This window comes from Nannospalax galili, unplaced genomic scaffold (assembly GCF_000622305.1).
Source record: "Nannospalax galili isolate Female #2095 unplaced genomic scaffold, S.galili_v1.0 scaffold196, whole genome shotgun sequence".
In the NCBI taxonomy this organism is placed as follows: Eukaryota; Metazoa; Chordata; class Mammalia; order Rodentia; family Spalacidae; genus Nannospalax; species Nannospalax galili.
The window spans coordinates 635,653-647,976 of record NW_008337421.1 but is presented as its reverse complement, the minus strand read 5'-3'; the positions used below and the strand labels follow the sequence as shown (position 1 = coordinate 647,976).

The following is a 12,324-nucleotide window of genomic DNA, read 5'->3' as shown; positions in this document are numbered from 1 at the left end:
TAGGAACTGTACTCAGGGCATTGTTCATGTTAAGCAACACACTACCACAATGCCACAGCACTAGGAGCACTAGGCCTTTCTTCCGGAAAGAGCTCCCATCTCTCTCTACACACCTGTCTTTATCATTGGTAAGATCGTTGTTCTTAAAAACAAAAAATTCAAGGAAAGGGCTCAAAAAATAGATTTCTTACTTCTGAGTATTCGGAAATCTGAGACAGGAAAATCTCAGACTTGTGGCCAGTCTAGTCTATATGCAGACCCCCATCTTTAAAAGGCAGAAAGAATCATCTGTTTCATTTAACAACAAAAGCAGAATTTTAGACCATGAAAACTAGCAACCGATAAGCTAATATTTACTTTCCACAAACTCTCATTCTGCTCTTGCTTCAGAACGTGAACTGTCCTGTTTGGAATATGTGCTTCACAATACCACAATGATACGAGTCCACAGTTAATGTTTGACTAACCTCATGTAAAAATTGACTTGCACATCATATTAATGGAGCATGCTGTTGTATAGTATATATGGTGATATTTGCTATAACATGATCACTTTTTTCTATATTTCTATTTTTTCTATATCACTTTTTTCCTGTATTTTGGAAGTATTAACTTCCAGAAATACAATTAAGACTGAGTCCAGATATTAACTAATGGTGGCATCCTGGAAGAAAATGTTTGTAATGTCTAAAACCAACTAAGGATCAGCATTGAGATATATGGAACTTCCCATACCCACAATAAAAAGGCAGGAAACCCCAAGGGGTAAAAAATGACAGACACTGAAAAACCAATTCCAGAAGATGAAGTCAAAACAGGTAATGAGCAGTGCTCAGTTGGTCAGTTTACAGCCACCAGATTATGAAAAACTAGAATATTAAATAATGTCAAGTACTGGTAAGAGTGTTACTGGGCATGAAAATTGGTGTGAAAATAGTCAACAGGGGCTGGAGAGATAGCTCAGCAGTTAAGAGCACTGGCTGTTCTTGCAGAAGACCCAAATTCGAACCCCAGCATCTACGTAGCAGCTAACAACTGTCTGTAACTCTAGTTCTAGGGGATCTGACAGCCTTTTCTGTCCTCCATGGGCATTGCATGACATGGGTGAACTTACCTACATGCAGGCAATACATGCATACACATAAAATAAAAATGATAAATAAAATATTTAAAAAAAAAGAAAATAGTCAATGTAGTCTGGAAGTACTTGGTGAAATGAAGAATATACTAGTGGATGAATATTCACATGGCATGAACAGGATGCTGGGTCAATCCTAGTACTAAGGGAAAAACATCTGTAAGTTAGTTCCTGGTGTTGTGTCTTTAGCCATGTATGTAGGCTGACACAGGAGAATTCCAAGTTCAAGGCCTGCTTGCCTGGGCTGTATAGTAAGACTCTGCCTTGAAAAGGGGGGAGGCGGTTGGGGAGATGGCTCAGTGGTTAAGAGCACTGGCTGCTCTTTCAGAGGATCCAGGTTTGGTTCCCAACACCCTCATGGTAGCTAACAACCATCCTTAACTCCAGTGCCAGGCAATCTGATGTCCTTTTCTGGCCTCCTCAGGCATTGCATGTATGTAGTGTACTTATATACATGCAAGCAAAACACTCATACACATAAAATAAAAATAAGTTCTTAAGAAAAGGTATACCTAAGACCTTGTAATTCTAAGACATCAGTGAGGATGAGAGTGATAGAAAAACAGAAGAATGAAAAAAGTAATGAAACAAAAGAAACAGCAAACGAAATGCCTTCTCTGGACAAAAAGAGCATGTGATAAACTCAAATCTAAAAAAGGGAGGGGAGGGGAACGTGAAGAGAAGAAGGTAAATGAAAGCAAGCAGGCCTGTTTTCCATTATATTTGTCATAAATCTCTTACAACCTTGACTTTGCTGGGCCTTAGGGCCACACACAGGAGACTAGAGGAGGCAGACAGCTGCTACAAACCAAAATTTACATCAGAACGTAAAACACTTGAGAGTTTCCTTAATTACTCATTTTGTCGGAGGAACAAGCTGCACTACAGAACTGCTACACACCAAACCAGCTCCGGTATTGTCTGGTTCTGAGCGCTGGCCTCAAGGTGCCGTGGGTGGCTTCAAGCGCCACCTACAAAGTCTGATTATATTCAGGTCACCCACACAGAGAGGCCATGTGGAGAGAAGGGTTCCCAGCCAGCCACATCAGTTCTGCAGGAAGCTGTAGGGCTTATTTAATGTACTACCAATGCCACTGGTTACCTTTGCTTCTGCGATTTCCACTGCCGTGCAGTTGGCTAGATCCCCCGCCCCCAAGTTACTACAGACGTTGCCCATTTTACTTTCTCTTGCAGAACTTTGCCCTTTCTCTGTCAAGAAGTCCAGTCCACAGCCTTTCCTAGGACATGAGTTGATCTTTATGCAAGTGACCCTATGTGACCTCAGAGAATAGGTCACTTGGCTTCCAAACTTGGTGGTGGCTGTTTTGGTGATGTGTCAAGCCTGGCTAATGCTGAGGCTGATGGAGGGAGAGATGCCCAAAGAGCTCCAGCCATTTGAGTTCCCTGATTCCCAAGTCTTCTTAGCCTAGGCTGCCAAACAAGGCTTGGAAAGCCTATGGGAGGACCTTGTTCCAACACCATATACATGATGCCACAGAGCTAGCTGGTGATGCCTGGTGCTGCAGGCCTGTGGAGGATCATAAGTTCAAGGCCTTCCTGGGCTATGGAGTGAACTCATGGGAAACCAGAGCAATTTAGTGAGACTGTCTCTGAATAAAAACAAAAAGAAGGCCAGGTGTGATGGTGCATGCCTTTAATCCCAGCACTCAGGAGGCAGAGGAAGGTGGATTTCTGTAAATTTGAGGCCAGCCAGGGTTACACAGGGAGACTCTGTCTCTAAATAAATAAAGTAAAATAAAAAGAGGGCTGAAGATATAACTCAGTGGGAGAGCACTTACCTGGAATATATATATATATATATAATATGTATACATATTCCTAAATAGTTTGATTTTTAAGGTAGATATATTAAACAGACAGATCCTTTAAACTAAATCCAGTCCCTCAAGATTTTAGCAAGTAACAGATGCCACTGAAGTCCTCTTGGATAGGGAGCATGAGTTACTACATAAGCAATAATACAAGACTTGTTATATTTGTTATCTGGGCTTAGGAGCAGAGTATTTGCCTAGAATCGGTAAAACGCTAGGTTTGAGCTCTAGCAACACAATAAAATAAAATATCTCCATCTACTACAGAACTTCTGAAGCCTTGCTTACCTCCTCCATCTCCTCTTCCTCTGTGCTGACCCCTCCTGCCCCTCCATCACCCACCCCTCCATGCCTTCTATCTTCATTTCGGTCGCCTTAAAAGGACCTCTCCAGAGCATCTATTCACTTAAAAACCAGTGTTACATTGTGAATGACAGATCATATTTTGCTACCCAGCAGAACAGTCTGACTCCACAGGAGCCTTGGGCATGCTATTCTGTATCACGTGCAACTGATTCTGAGTCTTCGGCCCACTGAGTTGGGGAGAATTTCACCCCTCATCACTACTGTCTCCTCATCCGCTCTGGGCCTTGGAGGACTTGATGTGTATATTCTAATTTGTAACTAAGGGACAAATGTTATCATTCACATGTCGTAAAAACTTCTGTGCTCAGGGCTTCATATCCAGAAACCTAACCATGATTGTGTTGACTTGATTTCCCTAGTCACATGCTATAGGGGACTTTTGTCAAGTGTTGTAAGAAGCATCTATCCTTCACATATTATTTATTGAACACCTGCCTGTGCCATGCTCTATTCTAGCCTTTGGGACACATCGGTGGAAAGATAAATATGGACTGTAATCCAATCCTCAATATAAAAGATGGTAACAAAAAATTTAAGAATTACACTTTTTATTTCATTAAGAACTGTATTTCAGGATAGCCAAATAACTTTCATGTGATGATGGTAACTTCTTCAGAGAAAAATGAGAAGAAGGGTAGGAGCTGGAGAGATGGCTCAGTAGTTAAGAGCACTGGCTGTTCTTGCAGAGGACCTGGGTTCGGTTCCCAGCACCCACATGGTGGTTAACAACCATCTATGGCTCCAGTTCCGGTGGGTCCAATGCCTTCTTCTGTCCTCTCTGGGTATTGCACAAGACAGGTGTAGTTACATATGTGCAGGCAATACACTCATACATGCAAAATAAATAACAAAATATTTTTTAAGAAGAAAGATAAACTTAGAAAATTGTCGTTGTAAAATCATTAATGAAATATGACGTTGAGTAAGAGTTACATGCTAGGTGAAGAAGCTATTAGGAGAGCTGCTCCTGAGAAACGGCCATGGAAGTTTGTGCTGTCACTGCCTACACATTGCTAAAACCCAGGGGCTGGTTGCTGCCACCACCAAACATTACTAGAAGTTGTTTACACATTACTAGAAATAAGGGGCTGGTCATCAGAGTCTCTCATATGATAAAGTCCACAGGACTGTTAGTGAAGCAATCTTGTCAAAGAAATGAAGCTAAACTAATTAAGTTGATTAATTAAGCCTTAGCTTTAACTCCCAGTTTAGATTTAACTAAAGGCCCTGGGTGTGACCCTTAGTATAGAATAGACTGGGCGTGGTGGTGTTCACACCCATAATCTGGGCAGTCAGGAGATGGGTGCAGGAGAATCAAAAATTCAAAGTAAAAAAAAAAATTCAAAGTAATCCTCAGCTACAGTATTGAAGGGCAGCCTGGGCTATATGAGACCCCGTCTCAAAAAAAAAAAAAAAAAGTATCAGAAGGAAGCAATGACACAAATTCAGAATACAAAGAATTCCTTCAGAAAGTAAATATCTAAACCCCAAAAAGAGAGAAACTCTTACAGATTAAAGGAACATTCAGACCTTGAATTTTATTTGCATATAGCATATTAGATTATATTAAGAACATATTTTAACTTTTATAAGATGCAATAATATATATATAAAATGTATTTGAGAGGATACATTTAAAAACCATACAAGAAATGACATTAACTATTTTTTTCCAAGAAAGAAAGAAAAACAAGAAAGGAGGGAAGAGGAAAGAGCAAGGCCAGTGTGGCAGATCTTAGTGTGCGTGTGTATGAGTGTCACTGTGTGAGTGTGTGAGTGTGTGTGTGTGTTGGGCTGGAACCCAAGGGTGTTGTACATGCTGACGACATGTGCTGAGCTATACTCTGGTCTATAGCCCTGGCTTTAGGAAGAAACTAAGATAGAATCCATCATCCTTTTCTCTCTATTTCAGTATGTATTTGGGGATATTTATTTATTTATTTATTTATTTATTTATTTATTTTTGGTCTTTTTGAGACAGGGTCTCCCTGTACCCCAGCTGGCCTGGAACTCTCTATGTAGACCAGGCTGGCCTTGAACTCACAGAGATCATCTTCCTTTGCCTCCTGAGTGCTAGGATTAAAGGTGTGCACCACCATACCCGGTGGATATTTATTTCAAAACTTTAAATTCTTGTTCTCATGAAGTTTCTGTGGTGAAGACAGATCAGCAATGGAAAGTAAATAAAATCAATAGTGTTTAGAAGACAGGTGTCATGCAGCTTTACTGGGGTGGTCAGAACAGACCTGGAATTAATAGGCTTTCCCTTTCTTCCTTTCTAACAATTCTTTTTTAAAAAATTTTATTTATTGTTTTTATTTTATGCGTATGCGTATATTGCCTGCATGTAGGTAAGTGCACCCGTGTCGTGCAATGCCCTCGGAGGTCAGAAGAGGCTGTTGGATCCCCTGGGACTGGAGTTATGGACAGTCGTTAGCTGCCATGTGGGGGCTGGGATTCAAACCCAGGTCTTCTGTAAGAACATGTGAGACCTGGGGTTTCATCCCCAGCACCAGTGAGAAAGGAAGGAAAGATGAACGGCAAGCAGGAAGGAAAGAAGGAAAAAAAGAAGGAATGAAGAAAGGAAGGGAGGGAGGGAGGGAGGGAAGGAGGGAGGGAGGGAAGGGTTCTTACTATCCAAAAGTTGCCCCTTTTTTAAATTTTATGACACAGGTTCTCTTTGTAGTCCCAGTTGGCCTGGAACTCACTGTGTAGACCACGTTTGCTTTAATCTCACAGAGATCCCCTTCCTCTGCTTTCTGAGTGCTGGGATTAAATGTGTGCACCATGGTGCCCAGCCAGAAGTTATCTTTCAACACCGTATTTGAAACCAAGATCGAGAGGCACAGAGGACTGCCACATAGTGAGGGTTGAATTAAGAGTCTTTCATTAGCTGCGGTCAGAGAGGGGCTAACACCCAACAGAACTCTCAACCCCAAGGAAAGGCAAAGTGGGATTTATGAAGCCTAGGTTACATCATGCCAGGGGCAAAGCCCATAGCCATAGTTACATTAGATCATCGTAGTTACAGCAGACCAGGGTCAAGTTAGTTAACAAAAAGGTTTTCAGTAAACAAAACGTTTCAGTTAGGAAAAACAAGTTCCTCAAAAATGCAGAAACAGTGTGCTCCATGGAGATGCAGGTTATGTCTGGGTAAGAGGACATGCTACTGGGCTAGTTGGAAAATAATAAACCCCTGGAAACTACAGACGCAGCCTTCATGGCTAACTGGCTACAATGGGAACGGCTGGGCAGAAACACAGGGCAAAGCAAAAGTCAGTTAGAGCAAAATGAAGTCAGCTTTGCCATTTCAGGAAGTGCTTCTAAGTTGAGATATGATTTCTTTCCCCCCTGTTCCTGTTTGCTTAGTAGCCCTCTCTATCACACCATAAGGATCAGGTAAGAACCTGAGTGTTTTTCTAACCATAGAAGCGGTTTATGTGAGCCCCTGAGCATCCAGAGCAAGCTTACATATCAAGAACTGGTTCTAAGCCCATGCTACCCTCCCAGAAACCCTTGTTCTACATTAACCACCCCTGTGCTTCTTGAGTGTCCAGTAGAAGATCTCCTCTGGGGTTTCCTGATCCTCACCTGCTGTGGGGTGCTGTCGTGGGTTTGCCTGGCTCCTCTCCACATACTGTGCAGATCTGGAGAAGAAGAGCTGTGCACTTACTATCTTGTCCCTTCTGTGGCACCAACTACCTTTGTGACCATGAGGAAGCCAAGCACTTCTCAGGGTGTCAGTTTCCATCTCTACATGGAGGAGGCAGAAAAGAATAAAGACCATGACAGCAAGGTTTCACTCTGCTGTTACAAACCAAGGCTCTGAGCTTAATTTAAATACACTGAAAGGCTGTCCCCCAAAGTGACAGTTCTCTGGCTACAAGTTCTCTATCTCCACACACTGAGGGAACAGGGAGGTGGTCTCTGCCTCCCGGCCTGGAGTGGGGATGAGCCATGTAGGTACCAGATTCAAAAGTGGAGGCTGACTTAGGAGTGTGCAGCAGTATTCCTGTGAAATAGTTTAGGAAATTGGCAAACTGCTCAAAGGGACACCTCCTTAGAACAAAAACAGGGAGGCGGGAGGCACCACTATTTGTTATTGATTTCTTTTGCCTTCTATTACTTTATTACTCTTTCTTTCTTTCTTTCTTTCTTTCTTTCTTTCTTTCTTTCTTTCTTTCTTTCTTTCTTTCTTTCTTTCTTTCTTTCGTGGGATGTGTGTGTGTGTGTCATGGCACACCTGTTGGTATCAGAGGACAACTTTTGGGAGTTGTTTTTCTCCTTTTATCATGTCGAGTTCAGGTAATCAAATCCTGTTGCCAGGCTTGGCAGCACGTGTCTTACCACTGAGTCATCTCACGGGCCCTAGGAGGTCAGAGGTCAACTTTCAGGCATTGGTTTTTTTGGTTCCCACCATGTGAGATGGAACGCAAGTGGTCAGGTGTGGCAGCAAACACCTGTGTCAACTGAGCTATCCATCTACCCCAGGCACCACTAGTTTTGGAGGGCCTCACTGATTATCTTTAACAGTACAGGACTGTTTTCTAAATGAGCTTTGAATTGATGGACTCATGCAATTCCCTTAGGAGCTTCTAGGCACTATTCCAACTCTCCTCCCACCACCTCACTTTTCCCCTTATTCAAGTAAGGTCGACAGGCTGGGGTCTGCATGGGCCCAAGAATAAGCTGCTCCTGACCTTGGACGAGAGGCATTCTGTACTGGAGACAGTCAAAGCTCCAGGCTATGCATGTGGGAGGCCTGTTCCTTCTGGGGGGAGGAGGAGGCATTTCTTGTCTTATTATTTTCCTTGTGTTCCTCCAGTGACAGCCTTGAGCTAATGGCCCAAGAAAAACCAGATAGTGAAAAGTGCTTGGAGCAGACCTTCTCTGACACTGCTTGGTAAGACTGTCCCTTCCATTTTCCGCTTCTCAAAGTGTTTTGATCATGTCTGGCTTCTCATGTGTGCCCCAAGCCTGAGCACTCATCCATCCCTTCTGAATGCCCTGTGAGGAAGGACCATTAACTCCGCTTCTTTCACACTCCCCCCAGGGCAGTCACATCTTTCATACACTCCCACGGCTTTCCTTTCACACCAAATTCCTTGGAAAAAATCGTTGATTTCCCCCCACCTCAAGTTCATCATCATGCTGTAGCTGGCTCCACCGTCAGTAACTAGTGCTGGGAACTTGAGCCAGTTTCATGGGCCTCTCATCCTGGACGGGGCAGAGTTGGGAGAACGGAGGGGGTAAAGACAGCTGAGTTGTAGATTCAGTAAAGCACAGTGAGCTCCATCTTTCTCTGAAGCAAGCCCTATGCTTGCTTACTAGAAAACTGAGGTAGCTCTGGGGGCCTATCAACCCTAATGCATCACTAACCTTCTAGAGCACAAATACAGTTATGTGTCTGATATTCCCCACCTAAAACATGGCTTAAGATAACAATTGTAACCCTTACCTCTGCTCTCCCGCCCCGCTTCCACGGAGCCCCCACCCCCGCCCCCCTTCATCCTGGCACCCCAGTCTTTCCAGTTCCCTACACTCAGCAGCTCCAGCCCACTAACATGCACAACTGTGGAATGCTCCTGGCCCACCGTCGGTCTCATTCTGCCTGGCTAAACCCTAGGCTTCCTTCCTCTTCTCCGACAAACCTTCCCAGGAACTCTGGAGTAAACTTTTCCTAGCGCAGTTTCCGTGCTGCATAAACCTGTACTTTCCTTTGTGGATCTTAGCAGCAATATACTAAATTAGTTCTATCTCCTGGCTTTTAAAAAGATGGACTGCTTTTTCCATGAGAGTAAAGACCACAGCTCTCTGGTTGCTGCAGTAATCTTTATTCTAAGCACAGTGCCCGGAATACAACTATTCAACAAAGACTTTCCTTCCAGGTTTGATGGTGGCCACCTTTAATTCCAGCACCTGGGACGCAGGGGCCAGTCTGGTCTATATAGTGAGTTCCCCAGCCATCTAGGGTTATATAGTGAGACCGTGTCTCAATTTTTTTTTAAAATAAATGTTGACTGAATGTTAAGTACATAACAAATGACCTAAAATAAGTATGCTTTTCTCTGTAATTATAGAATCAGAAGGCTTTTCATTACTAAATTCATTACAAAATGTTTTCAAATTTTAAATTACTTTTATTTATTGGGGGGGGCAGTGGGGATTTGTGCCTGTGGTGTGGTATACATATAGAGGTCAGAGGACAACTTGAGGGAGATCTTTCTTTCTACCACGTGGGTCCTAGGGACACTCAGGCCATCAGGCTTGGCAGCAAATGCCTTTACCTGATAAGCCACCTCGCTGACCTCAAATCCAATCCTTTTGGAGGATTCCTCTGATGAAACCTTACAGCACCGTGTAGACAGGCAATCAGAAAGATCAGTGACCAAACATACTGATTGTCCTCTACCTACTGTGTTCCTCTCTGAGGCCCCTCACTTTACTTCCTAAAGATCCGTTAGGAATTGTTGGTAATGGCTGCTAGCTCTGTGCTGTTCTCCTGCCCTGCCTGGTCTTCATGAAGCAATCTACCATAGTAAATTGTTCAGCTTAGCTGTGGGACCACCCTGGGGAACAGCACAGCTCACTCCTGGAAGTTCCACTCCTACTTCCTGTACAGAGAGAAAGCACAGAAGGTAGCAGGCACTTAGAAAGGGACTCCATCTACATCAAAACCTTTAACGGCAGACCCCACTGCAATATCTTCTTTGCCCACAGAGGGGTAGATTTCATATTGACATAGCCGCTGGAGCAGACCTGGCCTGATCACACATGTTCCCTGTTTTGTGTCTGCTTCCTCATCACCCCCAGATACCAGAAATGCTTTCTCAGGACTATGTATTAATAATAATTGACCCTCCATCACAAATACCCAGTTAAGTGAGGCCACCAAAGTCTTTCTGGGTTCTACAGGCCCTTTGCCAACACGTTTTCCCTTCCTCTCTAGTCTATCATTTTCTTTATCTTAAAAGGCCCTCCTGTTCACAAGCCTGCAATGTGACCTGGAAACACCATCTGGTTCCAGTTATTCATAGCCAGAACAGCCTAATGTAACTCAGTAGATAAGAAGCTGTGTCTGGAACAGTTTATGGCGGAGTCTGTGGCACTGGTAATTTGCTGCATGTGAGAGCCTACTTTGCCTTTATTTCTGTTCAGTCTGATGAAATTTTAAAGAAGCCACACTGGTCAGAAGGAGAGCTGCCACCCAATATTTTGGAGAAGCACGCTCCTCAGCATCCCACTCCACAACAATTTCTCACTCTACAAGAGCCTTCTAATAAGCTGGGGTCTCTCCTCAGTGTCATAGGGTTAGTTTCTCCAAAAACTTCTACAACTCTGATTTAAAGCAACAACTCACACAATCATTGACCAAATTCATTAACAGTGCTACAACTCTTCAATCTCTAGGACTTCAGCTATGAGGAAGATCCAGAGAACCTCCTGAGCAGTGAGGAGGGAGGGCTGCCAGAAGTTGAATGCTCAATAGCATGATGAGGAGTGAATTTTAAAACCCTGTGGTTTGTAGGGACTTGGAGGTGAATTTATTTAATCCCAGAACCAGGAAGCAGAGGCAGGTGGATCTCTGTGAGATAGAAGTCTGGATGGCCAGTTCCAGGCCAGAGCCAGGGCTACATGTGAGACCTTGTCTAAAACAAACAAACAAACACAAACAAACACTGTGGCTTCTAGCCATCAGGTAAATCAAGCCTCATCTGGATGAATACAAGATCTGAATACTATACACACAGCAGGTAGGGAGGGAATGGGGTGATGTGATGGGTGTGATCTGGGGGCGTAGCCCTCAGTGTGGAAAAAGCAAGCTTTCCCCTCCCTGCCCTTCCACATACTCCTCTACTGAGTAAACTGATCCCCCCGGGGCTGCCTCTTTTCCCTTAGAGTTTCCTACTCAGCCCAGCCATTTCTGTGGTTTGAGGAAAGGAGGGGGGTCACAAAGAGAAGCTAAGCTGAGTGGATGGTTGGATCCAGAAGTAGCTGGACGGAAAAGGTAACGCACAGGAGGAAAGGGGTGGTGGGTGGTGGGTGGTGTTCCTCAGTGTACCTAGTTATCAGGATACAAGGCAGGGTTTCGGGGGCAGGGGTCTGTAGAATAGCTTCTAGTATCTATAGCTCCCTAAGTACATCTGGGAGCACTGAAAAATGCGCCATGCCTAAGGGCTCCATGCTCAGAAATTCCAGCAGTGAATGATTCAAAGTTGTCACAGGCGAGTCTTGTAAGGAAACTTCCGGTGCGAAGAATGATCCAAGGGGCTACCAGAGATTCCTTCGTCCACAACCCCCACACCAAGAGGGCTGGGGGAGGCAGGACGCTCAGGCTTTCTGCAACGACACCTAACCTTTGCAGCCCGGGGATGTCTCTGCATTCAAAGATGGATCGCTGCGATGACAGTTGAGGAAATTTGAAGGCTGCGTGAAACTATTAATATAAAACATGCATCTCGAAGTAAGTCCTGAAAATGTTTTCTGGAAACTGCAAGGCATAATGATCCAGAAGATTCGTGGTAGCACCGGTATTTTCCCTCGTTCTTCAATACGCCGGAAGGGATTTTACCTAAAGATGAAGTATATAAGTAGGAGCTAGTGGCATACATAATAGTGCTCATGATTGTTCCTAAGCTGTGTGACTGTATTTAGCGTCACTAAATGTTTGGGTTTATTGGGGAGACACTGGATCTGAGAGGAGGAAACTGGAACCCCTGTTCGTCCGAGGTGGGAACCTGGAACTTCCCACACTCTAAGCAAGAGTCGTGGCTTCCTACAGATGCCTGCGCTTAATCTTTACAGTAAGGAAAGTTTGGGGCGCAAGTAGAGTTTTCTGTTTTCCTTTGACAATACTAGGCCTGGGGCACCTTCTAGTGGTGGGAAAAGTCACTGCGGTCTCCCTCCGGCACATCCCAAGGAGCCCGGAAACTTTATCAGCCCTTTTAGGAAGAAGCATCAGTCGACGAGAACAATCCGCTGCGTATT

General features: G+C 44.0%; 1 protein-coding gene across 2 annotated transcripts in view; it reads right to left on the bottom strand.

Moving 5' to 3' along the window:
- Positions 1–12,324, bottom strand: part of Rnase11 (ribonuclease A family member 11 (inactive)) — a 49,792-nt gene that overhangs the window by 8,464 nt on the left and 29,004 nt on the right. The window lies entirely within an intron of this gene.